The sequence below is a fragment of the Ochlerotatus camptorhynchus genome, unplaced genomic scaffold (assembly GCF_037179485.1).
Source record: "Ochlerotatus camptorhynchus isolate MF236.1 unplaced genomic scaffold, CSIRO-AGI_Acam_v1.1 ptg000077l, whole genome shotgun sequence".
NCBI lineage: Eukaryota > Metazoa > Arthropoda > Insecta > Diptera > Culicidae > Ochlerotatus > Ochlerotatus camptorhynchus.
Window position 1 is genome coordinate 6909196 of NW_027040567.1, and position 17077 is coordinate 6926272.

At 37.7% G+C, this 17077-nt stretch overlaps 1 protein-coding gene across 5 annotated transcripts in view; it reads left to right on the forward strand.

Annotated features, from left to right (window-relative positions):
* The first annotated feature begins 15744 nt into the window (after positions 1–15744).
* The window catches only part of nvy (nervy), a 322382-nt gene continuing 321049 nt past the window's right edge, over positions 15745–17077 (forward strand). For 4 of the 5 annotated variants that reach the window (XR_010517434.1, XM_065217533.1, XM_065217536.1 and 1 more), the window contains exon 1: positions 15745–16352. The gene's annotated coding sequence lies outside the window, so the exon portion shown is untranslated. The remainder of the gene's footprint in view (positions 16353–17077) is intronic. The other variant, XM_065217535.1, reaches the window with a different exon arrangement.

A 17077-nucleotide genomic window follows, 5' to 3' on the forward strand; every position in this document is an offset into this window, starting at 1 on the left:
GGATCGAAATCCGTACAGTACTAATTTTGATAAATAAATACCATATGAATGATCCATTACTTAGAATTGAGATATAAAACGATAAACACTTACCTTTCCGATCGACCTTCAGGAAACTACTTGCAAAAATCACTTAAATACGCTTAACAACTGGAAGTAAATCCGAGTGGTTTTCTTAGAAAATCGTTAAGAACGCAACCGATTGATAGAAATGCCCGACACATGATTAGGTTTTTATTTTTCTTATTTTAATTGCACGACATACTGCTTAATTGTTGACGTAAACATCAAGCTAATGCATGAATGAACATGAATATGTATTCATGTATAATATTTACATTGTTATGATGCATATAAATAAACAAATTCAACAGGGTGTACGGATTTCGGTGCTGTACGGATTTCGGTCCCGCACGGTATAAGAAGTTAGTGTCGATTATTTAAGGACAGATGCACGAGCTACAGAAAAATCTTGAGAACTTTAGTGAACATCATAGAACTATATTCATTATTTTGTTTTGATTCCAAGAAAATTGCGGGAGCTTGAAGAAGTTCAAGAAAATTCAGAAAAACTTCTAAAATTTCACAAAAGTACAGAGCTTTTCTGAAACATTGCGAGAACTTCATATAAGTCTATGGAACTTAAGGGAAGATCTGAGAACTACAGATACTTGCATCAACAAGTTACGTAAGCTCCAATAATAGGGGAATTTCAGGGTGAGTTCAGTTTCAGAAAATTTTAAGAAGTTCCCAGGTTTTCAGAGAACTTCCGCGATGTTTAGACAATTATTAAGGTCTTCACATAAGTTCAGAAGAACATGGAAGCTTAAACATTTTTAGGGCAGTTCAATTAAATTTATGGCAGCACAGCAGGCTGTATGATAACTACAAAATTTTTATAGAAGTTTCGAGGACTTCAGGAAAGAACAGAGAAGTTGTGTTAAGATTAGAGAATATATAAAATTTTTAATCAAGTTCTGAGAACTTCAGCGAATAATTTTAGAGAAGATCCACGATCTTTTGGAAAATTGAGGAAGTCCAAAAATGTCCCGGAACGTTAAAAAAAATGGATGAGAAGTATTAATAGTTTCTCAAACTTCAAAAAGAAAAACTTCAATTCAGTTTCGTTAACTTTAGACAATTTTTGGGAACTTTCAAGTAGTCCATTCCATATTTAACGGAATCTTCTCATCCAAATTCCCGTTGATGTTCTCTACAACATTCGTTTTGTATTCTCCCAAAACTCTCATAGAATTATTCAATTAATTCACTTGGAATGCTCCTCTGAACTATTTTAAAAATTTCAGCAGTATTTACTTACAATACGTCTTGCAATTAATTTAAAATATTCCTCATGATTTCGATGGAACAAGCGCCCGAATTAATTTTTCTTTGAATTTCCCCCGAAATTACCCTGAAATTCTCCTCAGTAAGAAACCCTTTGGAAAGATTCTCAAAATTGTAATTTAATTCATTTCAGATTTTCTTCTGAATCTCACTCCTTCGCATTTCTCCTCATAAATTCCTTAGATTTCTCCTCATAACTTGTTTGGCAAACTCTCCTGGATTTCTTTTCCGAATTCTTTTGAAGATCTCCTGTAGTTATTCTCAGATTTAATTGTAATCCTTCTTACCCCTAAGTATTCTCAAAAAATAAAAAATTCCAAGGATTTATGCTCCGGATTCGTTTTCTAACACAAACTTCAGGAAATCATCCTTAACATGCCATTGGGATTTTCCTCTGAATTCCACTGGATTCCATTCAAGTTTTTATTAAAAACTTCTTGAAATTCTACTCAGAACTATCTCTGGCTTCCCATGAACTCTTAAATTCCTCAAAACTACATTGAAAGCAAATTGCACTTGTTGTTTTTCTAAAAACAAATCCCTTAGAATGAAGTCCTTATAAATTATAATAAGGATTATAATTCTATGAGCTTTTCAACTGTGCAAGGAATATGACTCCAGATTATTGAAAATTTCTTGAAGTATTTTAAGTCCAGAATTTCAAAAACTTAAAAATGTGCGAAACATGAACATTCCAGAACAAAAATAAAAATATTTCAAGCCTCTGAATTTTCAAAATTCATGAGTTACTGGAAATAAATTCACTCTGGATCTATAAATTGAAGTTTATGAATTTAACGAGGAAAGATATACGATTTTGTTAAAAATTCATTCATTTCTTTAAAATACCCTTGGTGAGCAAAATTAATAAAATCCTGGTGGGACCGGGCATGAAAAATCCTCATTTACATTCATTTGCCTCTAACTTTTTTCATCAACAGCATTCCACAAAATAATGTATAGAGCTTTAGTAGAATTTGTTATTAGCTACAACTTTTGTCCATAACTCAAATCTGTATCTCTTATGCATCACGAATTAGAGCGGGCAGACCTTGTTACTGTTTTTCAGTGAATGTGAAATACATTCACTGAAAAACAGTAGTGGCTTCTGTTATCTCTGGTTCGTCATGCATAAGATATACGGATTTGAGTTTTTACAAAAGTTGTAGCTACTAACAAAACCTACAAAAGCTCCATACATCATTTTGCGGAGTTCTGTTGATGAAAAAAGTTAGGGGCAAATGAATGTAAATGAATGCACGAAATGAATGTAAATGATTGTCCGTGCCTGGATGAGACTCCCTGAGATATCCGGATATTTTCGTGAAAAATAAAGCTGCATGAAGAATCCTGGTTTTTCAGCTTTTTACAAGTAGTATCTTTCGCTTTAGAGGTTCATATCGTACAAAATTGTTTATGAGTGAATAAGTTCAAAACATCAAACATTTAAAGGAAATTAATATTAAGGATCCTAGGATTATTCCTACAACAATGCATCATCTGGACAATACAAATGGATATTTTTGGCTGCTAGTGGAAAATTGGTAAAAAGGCTTTCCTTTGAAATTTATGCATGGGCTTATTAGGGGTTATATTAGGGACATTAACCCTATGGTACGAACGACTACTTTCCTTCTTGTAGGTCTCTTTTTTGCAACTAGAAGTCACTATTTGGAAATATTTATCAGACTATTCACTGTTTAATATCCAAAATAATTCTAGAATTATCTTTAAAATTCGGTTCAGCAAAATTGTAGATATATTTGGAAAATGCCCTTAGAATTCTTCCTGAAATTCCCATTCAATTTTTTAAAGCCTTTATTTAGAAGAGTTCGACTGGAACACTTTTCTGAATTGATCACATACTTCAACCAGTCCAAAATGACGCCTTCTTCTACTCAAACTGTGCCGTGGAACAAATTTTTTTATATTTTATTTGTTATTAGAACCTCGAGTAAAGAGTATCTTACTCATTCTAATGCTTGAATGCTTGTAAAATCTGGAATTTATTGCATCATTTTTGTAAAATCGCTTATAGAAGGTCATCCCAAAACTGCTCGACAACATGATTAATTGACTTGGAACTCTGGTCTACTTTTTCTTGGAACTATTCTCAGTATTATTTTCCATTTGTTTCTTCTCTAAATTTAATTGTTTGGTTTTTTTTTATATTTGTGTGAATTTTCTGGAGAATTTCCTTTAACGCTTAAATCTTCATAGAAACACATTCAAATATTCTTCAAATTGTCAGAATTAAAAAGAAATGCATGAACCTGCAGCAGGGGACAATTGCGTTTGTACGAGACGAGCACTTCCTAAAGCGATCCAAGTCAGCAAAGTCTTTAGCAACAACATTATTAGTTTAGCAACAGTAAGAACGTCGTTAGTAACAGGCTTGTTTCGAACGTTCTCGAACTAAGCCAAACTTGCTTTAAATGTGGGACCCCTATACCCAGGATTTTGTCGCAGATCCCGCCTCTCAAGGGTGAATAACCTGGCTGTCTACAAACAAATCATAGCACCTGCGATCCTCTTCGCAGCTCCGGTGTGGGAATCATGTGCACAGGCTCATAGGAAAAACAAGTGATGCAAAATATCATGACACTCTCTCGACACTCGTCAACGCATCAACCGATTATCGCTGACAGAACGTTTTGTCACTAGTAATGGTCGCTGCTCACAGGCAAAACGTAACACTCGCTGCTGATGATTTCAACCACAACGAAAACAGTGAAGATTGTCTCAGTACGATGATGAGAAAAAGCGAAACGACAGAAGAATATGAAAACAATGCCTACGAATTCCAAGTTCGTCTCGGCACACGCGACTGTGTGAGTTTCAAACAAAGCTGATAAAATTAAACGAAAGCTGTTGGGCTCCCTCACCAACACACTCACATAAGCAAGCAAAGCAGCAACTGGTTCAAAACGAGCACAGATGAGTGTCGTGATTGTCAGGAATGACCATATCGGTGAATGTACCAAGTGTTACAACCATCAGCTGTTTGACGATCGTGATTGTGATAGGTTGCAACTCTGGGAACAACATCCAGGTCGCTCAGAATAGAGTGCTGAGGATGGTTCTTGATCGTGTCTGTGATAGAAGAATTTTCGATCTCCACCTAGAAGCGAACGATCTTAAAATAGATTTTTAAATTGTTGACCTAAATACTAGGTTTGTGCAGAAATGCAACACCCCAGAACATGCTTTGATAAGCAATTTGTATATAGTAGTTTAGGTGTACATATATAGTAGTTGTAGGTTAGTTGTAGTTGTAAATAGTAGTAATAAATAGTCTTTTTTCAATTTCAAACAATCTCGTTCGGAGCATTTGCCTTTGAGCGGCAGATGACGCGATTGTGCCTGTCTCATACCGGTCGTTTGAGAAAATGGAAGAGATGCCAGTCTTCTTGATATGTTGTCTCCGTTTTTGATCAATATTTACTTCAAATCTATCAAAAGCCCATTCATGAAAAAAAGTAGAAGGGTCTGTGCCTACACAGCAAAAAAATAATTTTGATATCACATCAAAGTGGATGCACTACAATCATGTCGAAAATTTCATGTAATTTTTATGACCACATAAATAAACAAATGCAGTAAAAGCAGCGTAATGTCAGTTCATGCATTGTATTAAAGTTAAGACCTGGAGGGTCTTTTCGAATTTTTAAAAAAGGACGCGAACTCGTTGACGGTCGAAACAGAAGTGAAGTATGATTTTATTTCAATTATGAGTTAAGTACAAAATGCAAACTAAGCAGCGGCTACTCGTTGACAACAGCTTGAATTCCTCACGGGTTGAATGCCTCGATGTGGTGCAGCGTCAGCGTATCGCAGGTGCTCGGTCGTCCGGTGTGCTATATTGATGATTTGGTGGATCGGGTGTTAACTACTCCCCCTTTGGAATGTTGAGCCTCCTGGGTCAACGACTGGTAGAAATGTAGGTGTCAGCAAGTGTCGGTGGTTGATATATGTAATGCAGCGAAAGAGCCTGTGGTTTTTCGTGCGGTGTACTAATGTTGATTGAAGCGGTTTGTTGACGTGCCTTAACGAAGATATAGAATCCAATTAAGATGATCAATGTTGTGGTAAACGATAATCCTCCCCACAATGACCATGATGTTACATCTGCCTTTGTCTGCAGGTATCCCAATTTGTTAATGTTTTCTAAATGAAGTTGATGTATTCTGTTAATGTTAACAGTTTCGTATGTTTGAATTCTGGATATGTTTAAATCAGTTGATGGCGTGAAGAACGGTTGTTCTACGACTCGGATTATTGCGTTCGTAAAAGTGTAGTTTTGAAAGGTAATAGAACAGTTTTCATAAACGATCAGATATGAGCCTTGTAGGTGTCTGTTCGTAGCTCCGCAGGTGTTGCGTAATGTATCGTTTACATCGTTCAAAACTACTGTAGTGGTTCCCATCTCAATGACTGGAATGTGATTGTAGACTGCTTCGTATGAACAGTTGCTAGGGGATCCTATTATGACGTTGCTGATGCATCTATCGTTAGACACGTCTTTTAGTTCAGACGTTTTACAAATGGTCCAGTTTGCTAATTTTGCACAAGGTGTTATTAAGAGATACAGGTTTGACTCGCTTTTGAAGAATAATTTGCCAGGTATTATGATACGCTCTGCTCGATTAATCACGGCTTCTGCTCGAAGGTGTTGAAATGTGGTTTTGCTGAAGTTGGGGATGCCTACGATGTACAAGATGACTTCTCCATTGGTGATGACCGATGTAGTAACAAACTGCAAGGCTTCGTCTATCAGGTGCTGGTGAATTCCTTGTGTTTCTAATCTTATTGTGATTTCTTCAGTTTCATCTGGGTGTAACAATTTATTGTTTAAAATATTCAATTTTGAAAATATAATCGCATTTCTAATAGCTTCGATTTCGTCATTTATGAGATCTAAATTGAACATGATTTTAAGTGAATCTAACTCTTTTGATATTTCTTTAAAGTTTTGGGAATCTAAAGAAGTAATGTCGTTCAAGTAGTTGGTCAAATTCACAAGGCTTACATGTAATTTTTCGTTGATTTTTACTTGGTCATTATTATTGTCAACAAGGTGATTTATTGAATTGTTTATAGCATTAAGGTCATCTGAATCAGGAGATCCAGCCATCCATTTCCATGCTTTGCCTAAAGCGTCCCATCTTCTGATTCTATTGCTTTTTAGTGGTTTAACTTGTGCTAGGTTGTTTTTTACAGTTTTGATTCTATGTGCAAGTATGGGGTTTGTATTATTTTTTTCATTTACAATTTCTTCCAGATAGGCCACAGTGGTTTGGATAGATGTAACGTTAACGGTGTGTATAATTTTTGTGTAACCTTCTAATATTCTTCCGTCTCTTAATTTTACAACTGCTATGGGGTTTTTATCAAGGTTGTGGATCTGGAGGGATGCAAGGATGGGAGGTATGCTGAAATGAAAATGATAGGGGTGGCATTAGAGGAAGGTTGCAGGATTCACCAGAACTTCTCTAATTTTGGGTTCGTATATTTAAATTCTTAATGTTTGATTTATGTAGATTCTGATTTTTCTCGTTTCTCACTGTTACTCTTTGATTAGTTTGAACAAAATGTTTTTTGAAAATTGGTTTATGTTTGCCTTTGAAAATTTTATCCTTCACAAAAATCTCCTGTCCTGTTTCTAACTCTGGTGGTTCTTGTCGATTTTTGTTATGAGTGCCTAATAAATTTTGTTGTTTTTCCTTTAATTTAACAATTACTTCATCATATGTTTTGTTTCTTATTTCGTCGAGTTTTTGGACGGGAATGGAGTTATTTGATTTGCCAAAAAGAATTTCCTTGGGTGTTTTTCCGGTAGTGGAATGGATTGTATCGTTATATTTGTTCACGGAAATTGTCATTAATCTTTTGCAGGGATAGGATGGGTTTAAGGATTTTTCAATACGATATAATTCGGTAATTGTTGAATGGAAACGTTCAACTTGTCCATTCACTTCTGACTTGTTGCTAGGTGTCACATAAGCTCGGATGTTCAGATCTAACATTATGCCTCTTATTTCTGGTGACAAAAATGCTTTCTCGTTATCTGTTGTCACGGCTGAAGGAATGATGTTAGATGTTATAGTATCCTCAAATGCTCGGTGAATGTGAATAACATGTCGGGATTTGATTGGTATGATCCTTCCAAATTTTGAACATTTGTCTATGCTAGACAAGAAGTAATTGTTATCGACCTGGTAAATATCTATATGAATGATATCGTATGGGTGGTTTGGGATAGGTGTTTCTTGGATATGAATTTTTAAGGGATGTCTGTCATATTTTGTAGTGTTACAAGTGTCACACGTCCGCACAAAGTCTTTAATTTTAGCAGAGAGCTTTGGAAAGTAATATTCACGCAAAATTTGTTTCTTGTTTTCATCAATGCCTCGGTGGGCTCTTTCGTGAGTCTTTTCAATTAATTTATCTTGTTCATTAGGGTCGATTACATCAATCAGAAAATTTTGTGTGAATCGGATTTTCAATAAGTTTGCTCTGCTAAAGTATTTCCTATATATTTCCTGAAGTTGTCCGAGAATAGTTTCAGATGTGTATAGACCAGTAAGCTTACTTGGAATGAAGAACTCTTTCATAATTGTAGTTAGAATTTGTTCTGTAAATCGAGTTCGCCTAATTAGAATTCTTTTGTAACCGGGAAAGGGTGTCGTCACTGTCGTTTCGGGGTTCGTGTTTGTCTGTTCAAGGATAATTTGAAGTCGAAATGCATTTAGTGGAGCTTCGGTTGAAATTATGTAGTTACTATCATCGTCTTCGGCCGAATGTTGTGTTGGGGTGAGTGAATTTATCTGAACTCTACTTAAAGCGTCTGCAACAACATTTGTCCGTCCAGGTTTATATATTATCTGGTAGTCGTGTTCCTCCAAAAACGACTTCCAGCGTTTTAATTTGGCATTGGTGTTTTTTGACGATAGAGAGAAAGTTATCGGTTGATGATCTGTTATTACTGTGAATTTTTGACCGTAGATGTAGTTCCTGAAAACTTTCAAGGCCCAGTAGATAGCAAGCATTTCTTTTTCTGTGGCTGAGAAGTTTTCCTCGGACTTGTTTAATGTCCGAGAGGCAAAGTGAATGGGTTTATCTTTTCCCATTTCGCCTTGACTAAGAACTGCTCCTATGGCATAATTAGAAGCGTCTGTGGTTATAAAAAATGGTTTGTTGAAATTTGGATACGTTAAAATATCACTAGAGGTGAGTATAGTTTTGAGTTTATCGAAAGCTTCTTTCTCTGTATCTTCAAAGCTAATTTTTTTATTTGATGAAGGGTCTCTCTCCCCTCTGAACAGATTTGTAAGAGGTTTTGCTATTCTAGCAAAATCTTTCACAAATCTTCGGTAATATCCAATTAGACCCAAAAATCCTCTTAATTCCTTGATCGTTTTCGGTTCAGGCCATTTCTCTATTGTTTCGATTTTATTTATGTTTGGTTTAATTCCATTTTCAGTAATTACGTATCCTAGAAATTCTACCGATTTTTTCAAAAATTCTGATTTATCGGGTTGGACTTTCAGATTCGCTTCCTGTAGTATTTTTAAAATGGTTTCTAAATTTTGCATAGCCGCTTCCAATGATTTTCCGAAAACAACGACATCGTCCATGTACACATAACAGATTTTGCCTATGTGTTCACGTAATACGTCGTCCATTGCCCTTTGGAAAATTGCTGGAGCGTTTTTTAAACCAAATGGCATACGAACAAACTCGTATTTGCCATGGTTTACCGAAAATGCTGTTTTTTCGATGTCTCTGGGATTCATCTTTATTTGATGGAACCCAGAGGCTAGATCCAGGGTAGTAAAATAACGGTTTCCACCGAGTTGATCAAGTATGTTCGAGATTTCAGGCATCGGATACTTGTCTGAAATTGTTTTTTGGTTTAATTTCCGATAATCTATGACGAGCCGAAATTTCTTCTTACCTGACGCATCCATCTTCTTTGGAACAATCCAAACTGGTGAGTTCCAAGGAGATCTAGATGGTCGAATGATTCCGTCATCTAATAATTTTGAAATTTGTGCATTAACTTCTTCCTTATATGCGACAGGATAAGGATAGGATTTTTGGTAAATAGGAATATCATCTTCTGTACGTATATGACATTCCACATTTGTAGTACATGATAATCGATTATCAGGGTTGTGAAAGACTTGTTTTATTGAATTTAAAACTGGGAGTAACGCACTTTGTTCTTCTTTGGAGAGGTGTGAGGTTCTAATATTTGAAGTTAGGTTCACTTGGTTTATTTTACGTGGATTAGGGGAGGGAAAATAAAAATGTAAGGGAATGTTGAGAGTTGTGTCAATGCCAAACACTTGTAGGGTCGATGAACCAGAAATGAGATTAAAATCTTTTCCGAAAATTAATTCGGTTCCGATCAAACCATCGAAAAAGGTATGAAAGTCGAAAACCAAAAATTCTGATGGTTCACATCTTACGGGTTCAAATAACGAAAGATGTACCATTTCCGAGATAACGCTTTTCCCAGTAACTCCTTTAACAGGTTCATCTGGTATTTTTAAAATAGGTTTACCAGAGTGGTACGCCCAGTGTTTAGAAATTAAATTTACATTTGCGCCACAGTCGATAAGCAGTTTCATTTCACCCTTTGTCGTAGGGACTTTGATGTACGGAAGGGGGAGATTTTGGCTTTCAATCGAACCATTTGCTCACCCATTCCGTATCGTTCTCTAAAAAATTTACGTTTGTCTCATTTTCCTCATCTTGGAGTCCTGTTAATTCTTGCAGTTCGAAAGTTTCTATTTCTTCAGCAAAATTCAAATTTACTTCATCAGGTTCATCGTAATCCTCTCTTGAAATATCTTCGAGTTGATGGGCAACTCGTTTTGTAGGTGGATTATTAGCCTGCATAGACTCGGATGTTGGTCTTGCAGTTTTGAAGTTTGGTCGATTGCCGTAATTTAGCATGCGGGATTGAATTGATTTATCTATGTCCATTGGCTCAGGTTTAGGTTGCTGTTGGTAGAAGGTCCTATTTGGGGCAAAAACATTTGTATTTTGCGGTCGGAATGGAGGTTGATGTTGAGTTTGGAAGGAATATGGTTGTTTGTTATGGGAATGTGTTTGGAAAGGAGTTTGATGGTTGGTTTGGACAGGATATGGTTGCCTAAAGTTTACTGGTGGAGGTTGGTAATGGTTTCTAGGTGGAGGTGGTGGAGCATTTTGATGGTATCTATTTGTTGGAACTGGTCTGGGTGGTGGAACTGGAATGTGACCACGAGGAGCTGGGATTGGTGCCAAAGGATTAGATTTGAAGGGAGCACTACGAGCATTTAGATTCAAAAATTCTACGCAGTAGTGGTAGGCTGACGCTAGTGATTTTGGTTTGTAATTTTTGCAGAATAATGACAGAGGTTCACCTAAACCTCGGATGAACGTGTCAAGGGCCATCATGTTATAAAGCTTGATTAGGGCTGCCTCATGCCCTTTCCAAGTTTCGTCTGTAGAGATTGCTGAGCTGATCAATGTTATCATCTCGCGCACTCTACTGTAGTACGTTTCAATGGTTTCTTGCGGTCTTCTTGACATGACCTTTAACTGGTTGTCAAGCGTCATCAGATCGCGTTTGTCAGCGTAGTATAGTCTTAAAACATCTTTTATCTCACTCCAATCGTTTGGAGTGTTATTTGAAATGAGGATATCGTTTGCTTCGTTTTTTATTTTTCGTCTTACGGTCTTCATCACGAGATGGTACTCGTAACTATCCCGAAAGTCATTGAATAATTCAAGGCAATCTTCAACGTCGAGGATCCATGTAGAAAGATCTCGTGCGTTGCCATTAAAATCGGGCAAATCCTTAATGATACTAGGAATTTTACCTCTGTCGAGGAACCCTACGTTTACGTCAATCGCATATCGTGGAGCTGGACGCGGTACGTTTGGAATGGGAACGGGATTTGGAACAACTAATCGTGCGGGTTGTAGGATTGGATTTAGGTTAGCTGGATTTGCCATTTTTTTTGGAAAAATTATGATAACACTGCTAATTTCACTTCACTTCACTCACTTTTTTATTGATTTTTTTGTTTTGAGTTAGTAGCGCGCCTATCTGTGATATTCTAGCGGGTCACTTACGGGTGGTCCGGGTTCGCCGCTGTGTTATTAGTATTCGATTTCGCGTTTTTATGGTTTTGAATTTAGATGGTTAAAGTTTGGAAAATTGTTATGTTAGTTTGCGGTATTTTTGTGATATTTCAGGGGCTTGGATACTGTGGGTCAGTCCGCCTCCCTCTGAATTAGTATGCGATTATTTTTTTTTACGCACTAGCAGCTTACGGTGCGGTTTTGGCTTAAAACTATTTCTTTCTGTGTTAAATTGATACTCACAGTAGCAGCAGGAGCAGGGTTTTCATTTTCTGTCGGTGGCAGCGATAAACTCCAATAACCACTGGTACGGGTAGCGGGTGTTCTTTTCCAGTGTACCTATTCGCCGATTCCAAAGACGCAAGTCGCTGATTTGACAGCAAGTGGAGTTAGATCCGGTCGTTTGGCTCCTCAAAGGTGGCTCAGGGCAGCTTCGTGATTAGACACTTATACAATTACTGGATAAAACGGTCCCGACTTCGGGCGCCAGTTAAGACCTGGAGGGTCTTTTCGAATTTTTAAAAAAGGACGCGAACTCGTTGACGGTCGAAACAGAAGTGAAGTATGATTTTATTTCAATTATGAGTTAAGTACAAAATGCAAACTAAGCAGCGGCTACTCGTTGACAACAGCTTGAATTCCTCACGGGTTGAATGCCTCGATGTGGTGCAGCGTCAGCGTATCGCAGGTGCTCGGTCGTCCGGTGTGCTATATTGATGATTTGGTGGATCGGGTGTTAACTTTAATGATAATTTTGTCCTTTTTAGCAAGTAATATTACACCATATTTTCGACATGATTGTAGCAACAATCAATACGAAACTAACGATTTTAAATTGGCTCACCACTTTAGTAGCCTATTGGTCCCAAGCAAACGATTAACGTACCCTATTCTTGTCGAAATTCTAGTACTACGCAATGTTTGTTTTGATTCGCTATGAAAGTTTGGCAGATAACATCAGGGGTGTGTGGATTCATGCAGAACATGCAGGGGTGAGTGAAATAGCTTGGGACTGCTTGGGACCGTTGTTCTGGTACTGAGTGAGCCAAAAATAATAATGATTTTCTTCGGGACCCAGTGGTCTTAGAGTTACCTCTATGATTGTAGTGCATCCACTTTGACGTGATATCAAAATTATTTTTTTGCTGTGTAGGGGCACGAACGGAAGCTTGACGTAGGACCGCTAGTGGACGGAACAAATATGTTGATCATTTAGTTCTTAACTCTTTCCGTTTTTGAATTGGTGGCCCTGATAAGGGCCGGTTGTTTTTCAAGTGGTGGCCACGTCAGTACAAGTCGATGTCGACCGGATTACGGCGGCTCAGACAGTGGCCTAGTTATGCTGCTTATTGCGGCAAGCCTTTCCTCCGGTCGATGTGGGTGTTTTCGTCGTCGCCCGTCGTCTTTGTATTGGTGCGATGCGTACTGTTCCACTCATAAGTCGTGTTCGACGCTTATCCGTCCGTCGCTCGAAAGCAAATGACGATTTGGCAAGCGTTTTTATTATCGCTGCTTTTCTCCTCCCTTCCTTTCATTGGTGAAAAGATGAGCGGTGAACCGAGCATTGAGCTCAATCATGTGCGATTTGCGCTCTATCGTTGCGTCCGTGTTTGGGATTTTTCGTTACATGTCTGAATTTTGATTGTTTTTAATGTGACCCCCAGTATAGAAATAAACGACGTAGTCCTACGTCAAAACATGAAGAAAGAGCTGCCCACGACATGTTTTGGTGTAAAAATGCAATCATTCTCTGCTACAGATTCCTAGGGGGCATCCTGGTGGCCGATGTGGTCCAATTCAAATCTATCAGAAAAGCTATTCAGAACCCTGCATCAGAACCGATTCCAGGGAAATGGCCATATATCGGTTGATTATGGGCCGAGTTTAGTTCTTGGCATATCATTCGTTTTGGAAATGGCTCTTCTTGCTGTGTTTTTACTAAAAATATAAATTTTTAACCAGCATCCTATAAAAATCTTATCACAAATTTAGCAAGTTTTGAAAAGCCCTCCGAAAACCCTGAATATCTCCGGCATCCATGGTTATTTCCATGGCTTCACTAGTCGAATGCTTTTTGAAGAATTAAAATTGGACCAAATATGACGAAGTTAAAACACTCCAAAATTTGACCAAAAGTTTGCCTCTCCTTGTTATTTTGAGTATCCCTGTATGGGCAAATTATAATTTTCTTTACACAATATTTTATTTGATATAATATTTGATTTAATATGTAATAACAAATTAAGTATGACAAGTGATTTAATCCAATTTTATATGTTATGTCGTACAATTCATTCATCGTATGTCAGTCGTAAATTTTCATCATAATTTCATGCTGAAATTGAAACATAATGCAATGAATTTCAATATTAAATGCGATGTCGACTTCATATGTAGTACTTAACGATTCTTCATATGCATTATTATACGACTTCTGGCTGCCTGGGGGGTTATATGCATTTTGATTACAATTTGTTTTGATTGAAGAAGCGCATGTAGATCGATATTTCGGAACCCATTTAGTTTTGACGAAAAAAAATCAAACAAATTGGATTTTTGAGCTACTAATGGAAAAAGAGCAACTTTGAATCATGACAGGCCTGTTTGTCCCTCGCCTTGATGTTCCCTTTCTTGTTGCTTTCCTTTCATGTTGCGCCAAATCTATGCAATTTAGTAAAGCGTAAATAGAAACTGTGCTATTGACAGTTTTCTTTTTTCTTTTTAGATTGATTGTGAAAATTCACTTCTTTTGTTAAAATCTCTGGGATCAATTTTTCGCCGGTGAAATAATATATCCGTTAAACATGGAACTACCAGTGGTACAATGTAACCAAACAATATAATTTATTGAATAAACATAAACGATAAAATAGCCATTCAATTTATTGTATCCAAAATAGAATCTATGGTAAATTGGGAAATCTTCAACAGAACAAGGGAGTTGATAAAACAAAGCTTCTATTTCCGATCAAATTTGAGCCACTTAACATTCATTGTATTATTTTTCTATTGCCTAAAATTCTTACTATATCGGAAATATTGTAGATCTATTGTAATAACAATACGTTAATATAGGTATAATAAGATCGATGTCAGCCCTCGGTTTTGTTGTAGTTGTATTTCTAGACCAACAATTGAAAAAGGCGGAACAACCAAACGTAAACAATGGCTTTAAACGCAAATTACTCAATAATCAAAGCACGTCCAAGCAAACTTCCTTTATCGAATGGCATTGTTAGTTTACGTGGGAGTGTTTTGATTCTCAAGAATTTTGTGTTTAAAACCATTGTTTACGTTTGGTTGGTCCGCCTATTTAAATTGTTGGTCTAGATTTTATTTCATGCTAAGGGACCATGCACTTTTTACGTACTATTTTAAATGGACATTTTCTTACTTTTTCTTACAAGGGAGTGAGAGAATATCAGAAATACCTAATACGTAATTATGAAGAATAAAATGAAGATCACAGAACTTGTGAATGTCCGATGTAAGATTTTACTAAAGGGTAGCTGGAGTAGAAAATTAAGTGCATGGTCCCTCATTGTATGGTTATTCTACCAGGTAGGCTTCTAAGGATAGTCGTCCCTCTATTCAAATATGGTTTTTGCTTTATTACCGAGATTTCTAGCACAATGGCTAGTTCATCTCGAGAACCAAATAAGTAATTACTTTTTTCCCCAGAATAATATTCAGATGATAGCTTAAGATTGTTATTCAAATTAAAAATGTTTGAAAAACGTTGATTATCTGGATTTTTGCAATAGCGACCCAAAACTTTTCCGTCTCTTAATTTAAAAATTTATTTCAAATAGCTCCCATTTATGAACACAATTAATCAAGCGATCAATGATTGGAGCACACACACACACACACAGTGTAACGCAGTCAGAACACTAACTCATTAACAACCTCGCATCGCTTGAAACCTGACCGATATCACTCGGTAACATGATAAAACATTCTAAAGATTGTTTTATATGTGTTCCCTCCTCCCTGAAGAAGAATGAAAACTTCCGTTTGGCTGTTCCTGACACCTGTGCAACAATCCCACGCTGCATCTCTCGCGCACCATTTCTCAATCGTTCTCTCCGAGTGAGTGCGCGTACATGGAAACTGCCGAGTGTGAGAGTGAGTGCTCACGCGAATCTGAACGAATGAACATTCGGCGCGCGGATGAATGAGGGAACCCGAGGGAACAACAAAACAAAACGCCGTCTGATTGCAACCGATCTTGGCATTCCAATCGTGTTCGTTGTCCGTGCCGGTTCAGCTTCTCTGGGGTTTTCCGATAACACTGTGTGGAAATTGTGTTGCTGGTTCCCGGTGGTTCTCCTGATAGTTGCAGCTTGGCTCAAGAGTTAGGAAGTGCTTTGAAGTTCGATAGTAGCAAGTAGTGCTAGCACATGTGTGTAATGTAATACCCACTTTGGTACCCACCATCAGCAGATCGCATCGTCAAGTGTGGGCCGTTTTTCGGCCGAGTTCTGGCACGTAGAGTATCTTGCAAACACCACCGCAACTGTTGGTGCAGCACATGGTGGTGCTGAAAGAAGATTGTTTTGAATGGTGTGTGATAAGAAGGTTCGGTGGTAAATTGGAAGCAATCCAAGTCAAGGTGAAATTTGAAGAATTTGAAAGTGAAATGATGTAGAAGTGGTGCGGTGTAGATTGGCGAATGTTGACCATTAAAAAGTTGTAAAACTGTCCGGAAAGTTGACAGTTTGATCGGTTGAGGACCGGTGCGGATTAGCTCAGTGTTTGTGTGCAGACGCGTGTAAAGTTTCCAAAGATCATAAAAGCGCTGGCGATTGAAGGTGTTTAAATCCGTATCTTCATCGTTGACTGGATATAAATAAACCCGTAAGGTAGGAATTACTTGCATTAAGGGAGCGTGTGTGCATTTGTTATGGTCCATTTTCAGAGCAAATTTCTCCAAATCACCCAGTGGATTAAATGAGAAAATACACATTAATGGCAGAGATCCCGGGGAGCAATAGGCGTAATAAATCAAACCTCTGAAATTGCTTCTGGCAGTAGTCGAGCGTGGCCCGTTGCCGCCAAGCTCAGGGCTCTAGCACTACCAGCTATCGTCCATGCATAAACATATGCATACAACTAGCTGTGATTGCCCTCCTGGCGTGAGTTTGGTGTGCAATGCCAAACTAGACGACGAAGTCGCTTGAGACAGGGAAAACACTATCTCTAGAAGCACGATAATAATTTGCCATGAACACATCAATTCCCATGCTCTCCGATGATTGCTCCGAAACACGCAACCCAAAATAAACATTGTGAGGAGCAAAGTTGTAGGATGTTTATTCTGGCTGTTACTCCAGTACGCTCCCATAATACCTTATAACTATCACAGCCGTCGTAGAGAAGGGGACCAGGCAGCAGGCGAAACGATTCGAACAGAACCAACTCGGAACGGTCTGTTTGCGATGCACATGTTCTGGTTCACGAGGTCGTGATTTTCTAATCTTTTATTCAGGAACTTCATCCTCAATCGGCTTCCGGTTGGATAATTGGAAGGGATATCCACCTATTGCACCAGGTTCCCATCAGCTGTACTTTGTAACAACGTTAAAAT